General features: G+C 30.5%; 1 long non-coding RNA gene across 1 annotated transcript; it reads right to left on the bottom strand.

The window, feature by feature from the left end:
• Positions 1-2,829: 2,829 nt before the first annotated feature.
• Positions 2,830-4,239, bottom strand: LOC145041075 (uncharacterized). The gene is made up of 2 exons (XR_013679941.1): positions 3,468-4,239; positions 2,830-3,337 (listed from the first exon to the last, which is right to left on the bottom strand). It is a non-coding gene; the product is annotated as an uncharacterized LOC145041075 (long non-coding RNA).
• Positions 4,240-9,798: the final 5,559 nt, after the last annotated feature.

Below are 9,798 nucleotides of genomic sequence, written 5' to 3' on the forward strand. Positions count from 1 at the left end.
ATATATATATATATATATATATATATATATATATATATATATATATATATATATATGTGTGTGTGTGTGTTATTTTGTTTTTACTAATTATTGTGTACCAGAATGTACGAATCTGGACCACCGGATGAATAGAATTAACAATCATGATATGAGGGTTTATAATATTATAATAGGGTAGTATGTATCATATAATCACATAAATTTCAGCAAAAATGTATTTTTGTCAATTAACCAATTTTTAAAAAATCTAAATTTTTTAAATTAATTCTAATTAAATTTTAATATTACTTTTAATAATAACCGATTCTATTATATCGGAATGACAAAAAGTAAACAATAAACTAGTAAATACATTTGCGGTTTTATTCTTGCAGAATATTGTTTCATTCAAAATAATTTTTATATTAAACATGCTTAAAGAATTATACGACATATTATCAAGAATAACATTTTCTAAAGAATACAGATTTTATTCTTTAATAATCACTATTTACATTCATCCGTAAATAAAAAGATAAACAATTATTACAATCATTCTAAAAAAAATTATGATTAATAATGGTTTAAGGATTACATTTATTCTTAAAGATTAAAACTAAAAATGGTTTTAAAAAAATAAAAAATTTAAAAAAAAAAAAAAAAAAAAAAATCAAAATCTAACAAAAACACTACTCTATTCTGAAAGAGTATTATTGTTAATAAACAATTTATAAATTTTGACAGAATACATTCTGTTAGAATACAATATCATTCTCCATGTTTTCTTCATTTTTCACATTAATGACAACCTCTTCAAAACCTAAATTCACAAGGAAAACATAATTAACTTTCAAATATTAAAATTTTTAGTGCTTTAAATAGAATAAAACAATAGATTCTAATAAAATGTGATATACTTTCAAATAGAATATAACTATAATTTCTACAAACCAACATTAACAATCATCCTTAAACTTACAATGTATATTATTCTAAAAAAATATAGTATTTTATTATTTAGGATGTCATTCTATAAGAATCGAGACCACTAACAAGAATAGAAACCAATTTTATTCTGATAGAATTGGTTACGGTAATTCAATGCTTAAGTTGACAAGGAATTCAAAATTCTATTCTGAAAAAATTAGAATTCGATATTCCATTCTAGCAGAATGATCAACATTAATATGCATTAAAAAAACTAACAATCTAAATAGAAAAAAAGACTATGAAATTGAAATAGCAGGATACATAGAATGCATAAACATATATATTTATATGTTGATTAAAAAACTGATGATTGTGTTCCAAAATCAAAATCAAAAAGCAATTGGATGTAAAATCTATTTTCAGGATTGAGGTAAATAATTCTACAGTTAAGCACAAGTTACTACATCACATAAACAATCTTTTGTTTTCCAGTTACAAATACCTAGATTTCAACTATACATTTTATCGAACACATGGTGTGCTTATTTAGTTTCTTAAAAAAAAAATAGTAAGAGTCTTACCACTTCCGTTTCTTGGTGGTCGGGAACTGAAGATACAAAATACGACTTCTACGACTTAGGGTCTTCAACAGCAGAAAACATTTGAGCCTTTAGAATTGATGGCTCCTCTTCAATCATCATGTCGCCATTGATGGCGACATCCATGGAGTTGATAACTCCTCCTGTACATAATCGTTTGGTTCTGAACATCTCTTCTCTTCAACCATAATCATCATTAAATTTCCTTTTCAACCATAAATCAAATACCTTAACATGGAACAATTCAAACTAGAAGCATAAATTAACAATTAAAAATTCAAGACGATAGGGAATTTCTGTCTTGATTAATTATTGTTAGATTCAATTGATCAGTTTTTTATAAAAAGAGAATTGCAACAGTACCTGATTTTGGTCTCTTATAAAAAAGAAAGAACATATTGTTTGTATAAGAATTGGATCTTATAAGGGATTGTTGTAGATTAAAGGCTAAGAATAATCTTAACGTCGGAACACACCAATACCACCAACTTCATCACCATCTCTCTACCGCCATAGCCATATTTTTGCAACCGCCATAGCCATATTCGGTGATAGAATATGAAGCCGATGATGGAGAGGGATGAAGAAGAAGATACGATAGTGGCAAAATGAGGGATACAGTCTGCGAATGGTCGATGGTTATAAAGAAAAGATATTAGGTCAACATATATTTATTTTGTTTCTTTAATTGCAAGTGTAAAAACCAGAAATGCTCTTTTTTATTTAATTAATTATTTAATTATTTGCTAATTTGTGATTGATGCATTTAGGCACACAATAATTGCTAAAAACATTTGAACCTAGTTGTGTGTGTGTGTGTGTGTATATATATATATATATATATATATATATATATATATATATATATATATATATAGGATATAGATCCGGTAAGAAATTTTTTTGGTAGAAGGTAAGAAATTTTTTTTCGACTTATTTTTTTGGCGAACAAAACAAATGAATCAATAATAACACGATTCACTAAACAAAAATTTCGAAAAAACATTTCGATGATTCATTTTATGATGATTTTGTTGATATTCACTAAAATTGTCATAAAAGCGAATTTTTTTCTTGATTTACCTAAAAATGAACCATAAATGTGTTTTTTCCGGAATTTTTTCTTGTGAATCATCTTATTTTTGAATAATCTAATGATTCATTTCATTTTTTTGCTAAGAAAATATGCATATAAAAAATTTCTTACTTTCCTACCAAAAATTTTCTTCTTATTTGATATTGACTATATATATATATATATATATATATATATATATATATATATATATATATATATGCTAATGTCATAAAAACCCTTAAGTTTTCAAGAAATTGTGGGTTTTACCCTTCGGTGTCTTTTAGGATCATTAAAGCCAACTATTTGATTTAATTTTTACATTTATGCCCTTTTAAAGGGTTTCCCGGTTAACAACCGGTAACACACACAAGTCATCTAACTCATTGCAGTTGAAACCATTGAATCAAACACCAAGTTTTTTTTCTTGATTCAAATCTACAAATCGGGAGAGTTTTGTTCTTGATTCAGACATGCAAATATAGACTTAAAGGTAAATCACCATCTCTATTCTTCATAACTAAAGACGCACACAACAACCATGACCACCTGTTCATCGTGCTCTTCATCCCCTGTTCTGTTCACTTTTTACAAAAACATCACACCTGAAATCCACCACTTCTACCATCACTGAAATCCACCACCACCACCATATCTACATTGACATGATCCACCACCACCTCTTCTTTCTCCCATATCTAAACTCAACCCTTGTAAAATTTTCCTCCTCCTTCAACCCATTCACCATGGTCATCTTGAAAATACAAAGGAACACAAAAATACACATATAAAACACAAATCAGTAGAAAATCATACACTTGTGTGTTGTGTGTGAATTTCAATCACATAGCATATATTGGTGAAGCCCAAAATCGGTGTGTTACCCTTGAAATCGACGATAAAGATGTTTGAATCATACGATGAAGGTGATGAACAAGTGTCGCTTGGACTTCAAGGTCTGAATCGGGTGATGAATGTGATGAATAGACGATTAACCCCTTTGCTCTGATTCATGTTTTACTTTTGGTTCCGCTTGAGGTTCTTTAGGAATCATTCAATTCAATGATGGAACCAATAAGTTTGAGCATGAGAGTGGCAAAGAAGCTCCTTATATCAATCTGCAGAATTGGAAGGGAAATATGATGGATGAGATTGATCCGTTGGAGGAAGAAAAGCGTGATCAGCCACAAGCCCTAATCTTCAAAAATGTGGATGATGTTGATGGATTCAGGTAAACAGAAGAAAGGGATGTTGAGGTTTGTGTGTATAATGAAGATGTGAGGGCGTGCATCGACGAGAGGGGGTGGAGCTACGCCAGTGGACCGGCTCTGGTTGTGGATAATATTGATGGCGACTCTAAGGAGGCGGTTTTAGAGGAGCTCCACCAATCTTTCCTTGGGGGAAATACGGGGGCGGGGGTTAAGGTTCGATTCAGAAGGAAGAAGAAGAATGGAAACCAACATGGTTAGATTCATTACACCATAAGAGAAGAATAAGAAGGGTGAAAAGAAGAATGATGTATGGGGAGGAAGATGACGATGGATGGAGAGTATAACCGGGTAACCGGTTGTTTACCTGTTAAATGGCGATTTTGACACAATTAATCGAAATATCTGGCTTTAATGAACTTAAAAGACACCAAAGGTTAAAACCCACAATTTCTTTAAAACTCAAGGGTTTTTATGGCATTAATCCTCTATATATATATATATATATATATATATATATATATATATATATATATACCATATTTTACCATTGAAATTTTCAATTATTAATATAATACATATCATATATTTAATATTATATTATATTAAAAGTATCATATATTTTAATAATGGTTCAGTTTAAATGGTACAGTTATATTGATTAATTTTACTATGATTTGGGTTTTCGATTAATATGTTAACTTCTATCTAATCTAATATAAGTTGAAAGTTCAAATGATAGTCTATATAGAAACCAATTGGTATAATACCATTTGGTTCTTGGCTAGCAAAATTTTCAAACTTTATGTTATAATATTGTACAGTTGTATACTCCTAATTTTTTACTTTTTCATCATTTTTATTCATATGAGCCTAGTATATCAAAAATAATTTAAGATAATCATGACTTAACGACAATTATCAATTACATATCATCTCACAATACAAAAGCTTTGTAGTTTAACATAAGTAAATATTACGTATCTTATAGTAAATTATCTGAAATTTTTAGTAAGAAATTTACATATCATATCACATTGCAAAAAGTTATCTTAAACTTTTAGTAAGAAATTTACATATCATATCACATTGCAAAAGCTTTTTCGTTTAACTTTTATGGATTATGGATTCTTATAGTAAGTTATCTTTAATTTTTAATAAGAAATGTGGGCGTAAATCATGACCACATAAAATTATGTTAACTTTTTAATAAGTTATATGAGCGTAAATCATGAGCACATAAAATGGTTGAGTAACACTTTTATTAAAAATAGTGTTTTAAACTACGATTATTTTTATTAGATGTATTAATAGAGAAATTTGGATAATAGGGCATAATTATGAGCGTCATATATATATATATATATATATATATATATATATATATATATATATATATATATATATATATATATATATATATATATATATATATATACCTATCATATTTTACCATTTAAATTTTCAATTATTAATATAATTACATATCATATATTTAATATTATATTATATTAAAAGTATCATATATTTTAGTAATGGTTCAGTTTAAATGATACAGTTATATTGATTAATTTTGCTATGATTTGGGTTTTCGATTAATATGTTAACTTCTATCTAATCTAATATAAGTTGAAAGTTCAAATGATAGTCTATATAGAAACCAATTGGTATAATACCATTTGGTTCTTGGCTAGCAAAATTTTCAAACTTTATGTTATAATTTTGTACGGTTGTATACTCTTAATTTTTTACTTTTTCATCATTTTTATTCATATGAGCCTAGTATATCAAAAATAATTTAAGATAATCATGACTTAACGACAATTATCAATTACATATCATCTCACAATACAAAAGCTTTGTAGTTTAACATAAGTAAATGTTACGTATCTTATAGTAAGTTATCTGAAATTTTTAGTAAAAACTTTACATATCATATCACATTGCAAAAAGTTATCTTAAACTTTTAGTAAGAAATTTACATATCATATCACATTGCAAAAAGTTATCTTAAACTTTTAGTAAGAAATTTACATATCATATCACATTGCAAAAGCTTTTTCGTTTAACTTTTATGGATTATGAATTCTTATAGTAAGTTATCTTTAATTTTTAATAAGAAATGTGGGCGTAAATCATGACCACATAAAATTATGTTAACTTTTTAATAAGTTATATGCGCGTAAATCATGAGCACATAAAATGGTTGAGTAACACTTTTATTAAAAATAATGTTTTAAACTACGATTATTTTTATTAGATGTATTAATAGAGAAATTTGGACAATAGGGCATAATTATGAGCTTCCTTGTTTGTACTTTTTTTCTCTATCCAGGCTTAAACATTTCATTTATGCGATTGCAGGAACGGATTGTTTGGTAGTAGCAAGTGCCAAACTTTTTGAGTTTGAATGGATTGGCATTTGACTTTGTCCATTTATACCATTTATATTTTTTCTGCTATAAAAGGGATGGATATAATTGAGGTTAGGTTTAAAGTTGTCATGGAAATAGAGGGACCATCCAACCAATGGCCAAACATTTCTAAAATAAAACAATCGTATTTTCGACTAATTTATATTTAAGGTAATATATTGTAAATAAAACACCTTCATTTCAATAAACATGTTTAAAACCTATAATATAAAAAAGAGATTAAGTAATCTAATAATAAGCGTTTTAAATATAATAATTTTTTTTTTTAGTTTTTAAAGAATAATCACCTTCCCCCGAAAACTTTGTTCATATTTTGAAGTTTTTTTTTTTCCAAAGATACTTTTGTACTTACATCCTTTAAATGTTTATTTTGGGGTGTCTAAATGAACACTTATTCCTGAATGCTTCATTTTGGATTTGATCTTCAAAAATTGAAGTTATTTTTTGGGTTTTTTTCCATTTATTTAAAGAAATATCTTCATTTATGTCTGAAATATCCATTTCAAAGTGTTTAATGTCATCATTTCTCAATAAAATATTTGATTTTATATACAAATATCGTATGTAGTTCACATTTACTGTGTTCAACTTTTTGTTGGATATAAGTAAAAACGATTTTTTTTAAAAAAATTCTATAATTGTTCATTGAATTTCAGATTTGTTCTTGAAATCTCAAAGTTTTTTTTTTTTTTTTTCCCTGAAATCCTTAGTTTCTGTAACACCTAGATTTCAAACTAAATGTTTTTCATTTTTAAATTACCCAAAAATACTATTTTTCATCAACCAAACCATTAGAAGATCACACGTACCAAGTAAAAGTCATCACTACATATATCAAAGTTTCAGAACATGCCCAATAACAAAATCTTCAAGCGAGTGTGTACAGTCAAACCTTCGCTTTCCCATAATCCTCAGAAGTATCTGAAACACATTTAATCAACAACTGTAAGCACAAATTTTAGAGAGTTCTCCATAATACCACATACAACACAACATAAATAAATAATTATGGATTATCAGCAACCATGGGGACTATCAACAGTCCTAGTGGGCAAAACAGTACGCCATGTGGGTTATCAACAACCCTGTAGACTTCCCAAAGTCTCAGTCACATATAAACAGTATAACATAATAATAACAACTAGACCCAGTTGGTCATCACATATACAACTATTCTACCACATAGGTAAGAATAAGTGAGGAGACTCACCTGACACTGATACAGATAAATCTCACACCCGATCTGCCGGAGCTAGACTCCGCCTAATAACACAATAATAAACCCTAATTAATAATTAAGGTCCATAACCCAACTCACATGTCTAAATCCCACAACTATATCCCTTGAGGTCAAAATGTCATTTTCCCCTCCCATGCTCCAAAACCCTAAAATGTTGACTACAATTCAATGTCAGCAAAAAGTCAACTACCCAGCACGTACGTTGGGTGTACTCTCCCTATGCGTCGTGTACTTGAAGAACCAAGTATATTGGAGTCAGGCCTGGCTACGCTGGGTGTAGCCAAAAGTACGTTGGGCGTACGTCGTCTATTTCCAAAATTCACTCCATAAGGTATTAATCATTAATATCCAAACATAGATCTAACCACCATAGAACTTCTTAACACATAAAGTACATCAGTTTAAGCCTTTGCATGGATGAAATGAGATTAAACCTCAAAACCCTAACTTAAACCATACTCAACACCACCAAACTCTTGCATGATTAGAAATAGAGTATCAAGCAACCATTATTATGAATCAAGACGACTTAAAACACCTGAAAGGATAACTACGATGCTCTAGAGCACCTCATACTCACAAAGGTCCAAGCTTTGGGACAAAAAGCTCATAAAAACCCATCGAAAGAGATCTGAGAAGAACATTAGCAAGGTATGGACTTTATACCTTCAAAAGAAGCACCAGATGAATGAGTTTCTTGATCTTCAAGCTTGCATGAAATACCACATTCTTCAAGGACCTTCTTCCACAACAAAGATGCAAAAAACCACCAACAAGACTCCAAGATCTTCCCACTCAGGGATAGGGTTCGATATTGCCAAGTTTACATCCATATATGACTAAATGAAGCTCTTAAGCTTAAAAAGGGACTTGATGGTTGATTTGATCCACGAATGACACCATTCTTCACATAAAGCTTGCACCTTTATGCCCAAGGATTCCAAAACAACTCAAATTTGAAAGAACCAACCCTTAAACAACCCAACTCATCCATAGACTAAAAAAGGACCAAAATCATAATAAACTAGCCATGAAGAGAGCTAATCATACACAAGTCAAGATGCAAACTTGATACCTCAAAAAGTTCCCCACACGATGATGATTATGGATCCAAAGCCCATTCACCAAGCCAAACAACTTCAAGCTTCTTTTCATTCCCTCCAAGGGAAAAATGTGCACCAAAAACCTTCAAAGAGCTCAAGAACACCACCAAGAGGCTAAAAGGGTCGATCTAGGGTTTTTAGGGTATAGAGGCTAGCTTAGAAATGAACCAAAGGGACTAACATAAATCTTATATAGGGTACATCCCTAAAAATTAGGGTTTCATCCTTTCCCTCGTATGCCAAGCGTACGAGAGCTTGCACCCCGATCCCAGCTTTACAGTACACTAAGCGTTCTCCTTGTTACGCACGATGTAGAGCCCTTATCACCAATACGCCCCACATACTCTCTTGGTACGCCCCCACGTATCCTGAAACCCTAATTCATTTTGAAAGCCATAAATTCTTCGATACAACTCTGATTCTGACCATCCTTATATCCATGAAAAGGTAACAATAAGCTCTATGCTTTAAACAACTCATGCATGCCTTACAATATCCCAAAAAACATCCAAATTCCATAAAAGCCCGAGCTGACAATTTATCAAAATACCCTTGGCTCTAAAACTAACTCCGAATGCCTGAATCATCTACATACGATCACCCACACCCAAATGGGTACCGATTCGGAACAAGGCATTACAAATCTCCCCCATTTAAATTAGATTTCGTCCTCGAAATACGCCCTTTACCATTCCCGACATGCCAAACAACCTGAGCCACAACACAAAAATCCCGAGTATACCACTACCTTCCCAAGGAAACCGAAACCAACCCTAGCAGAGTTCTCCAAACTCGAAGAAGAATGAATCCTTAATTCCTTGCAGAAAATTACCTCTAGTCAATCTAAAACTTGAAGTCTCGAGATGGTCTGACTCCCTGACATGAAAATTCCATAATGAATTATAGACAAAACAAAACACTTCCAAGCCTTGAGGCTTCCATGGGGAAACCAAAATCACTGACCTTATATTGTTGTAGAACACTTATACTTGACAGAAGGCTCAGATAATCCTTTGAGTAGAAGATTCATCCCTGCAACGGTTAGACTCAAACGAGAACTACGTAACATGGTTCAATCAACCACCCTGAGATTATTTAATCCAACTGCAATCGACTTAGCATATGCCCTAAATAACAAGCGACTCCACACATGAATTCCAAATCAATACTACTATCTTTACTTATCTTGATACCTTTCATGAATAGAATCAATCCAAGGCACATTTATA

This window comes from Lactuca saligna, chromosome 4, assembly GCF_052625555.1.
Source record: "Lactuca saligna cultivar CGN05327 chromosome 4, ASM5262555v1, whole genome shotgun sequence".
Lineage (NCBI taxonomy): Eukaryota > Viridiplantae > Streptophyta > Magnoliopsida > Asterales > Asteraceae > Lactuca > Lactuca saligna.